Below are 966 nucleotides of genomic sequence, written 5' to 3'. Positions count from 1 at the left end.
CCGGCTCCGACAGGTGAGAGCCCAGGGCTGCGTGGCCCATGCCCCGTACCCACAGTGCGCAGCCCCCCGAGACCGGGAGCTCGCTCCTTCCTCGCACAGCCCTACCTATTTGGGCCCAGAAAGTTCTCCTAGATCCGTCACTCTCCCCTCTCCACGCAGCGCCTGCAGCGCCGGGACCTGAGCCCGCATGCCCTGGGGCACTCATCAGCGGGGGCCTTCATGCAGACAAAGTCCCGGCCTCTAGAGTCAGGCGTGGATTTCAATCCCACCCACTTGCCCACTGGTCTCTGTGTTGGAGGAGGCAAAAGGGCAGACAATAATGTGGTTTAGCACTCATTGCTAGCCAACAGGTCTCACTCGCCTTCTCAAATGATCCCAGTACCTGCCATTTTGCAGATGGGGAAACTGAGGCACAGGGTTCATGTGACTTGCTCAAGGCCACTCACCTAATAAATGGCAAGTAGTGATTGGAACCCAGCCCTCCCGACAACAAAGTTCACACTCTTGCCTCCTCGGCTCCCTCTCCCCGGACCCCCCAGTGGCTATGTGAGAGTCACCTATACACTCCTCAGATGCCACTGTGTGCCCAGCCCTGAGGTGTATGTCTAGGGCCAGGGCTGAAGCTCACCTGGTCTGGCAGAAAGAACCACTGGCCCATGAGGAGTTAAGCAGCCACCACCCCCAGGCCCCTGGTGCACTTAACCATGACTCATCAGACCACGTGGCTGCCAGTAGAGCTGCCCCTTCACAAAGGCAGGGGACAGGGGGAGGAGGGACTCTCGCACCAGGGAAACAGCCCTGGCTCTAGGATGTCAGAAGAGGAAACAGGAGGAGCTCGCAGAGCAGCCCTGGTGGGGAGACTTGGGCTAGGTCGGGAGAGCCAGGCAGTAGGGCCTGGTGGCGAGGGGAGAGGGTTCGGGGAGTGCTGGTTAAACCTAAGCAGGCTTTCTGCAAAGCTAGGAGTGC

General features: G+C 59.8%; 1 protein-coding gene across 2 annotated transcripts in view; it reads right to left on the bottom strand.

The window, feature by feature from the left end:
- Positions 1-686, bottom strand: part of TTC39A (tetratricopeptide repeat domain 39A) — a 43477-nt gene extending 42791 nt beyond the window's left edge. The window contains exon 1 of one of the 2 annotated variants that reach the window (XM_005872494.2): positions 629-686. The gene's annotated coding sequence lies outside the window, so the exon portion shown is untranslated. Of the gene's footprint in view, positions 1-105; positions 127-628 lie in introns of those variants that run through there. The other variant, XM_005872495.2, reaches the window with a different exon arrangement.
- Between the last annotated feature and the right edge of the window lie 280 nt (positions 687-966).

This window comes from Myotis brandtii, unplaced genomic scaffold (assembly GCF_000412655.1).
Source record: "Myotis brandtii unplaced genomic scaffold, ASM41265v1 scaffold382, whole genome shotgun sequence".
NCBI classification, from domain to species: domain Eukaryota; kingdom Metazoa; phylum Chordata; class Mammalia; order Chiroptera; family Vespertilionidae; genus Myotis; species Myotis brandtii.
Note: the sequence above shows the minus strand (reverse complement) of the source record. Positions and strands in the feature narration are given on the sequence as shown.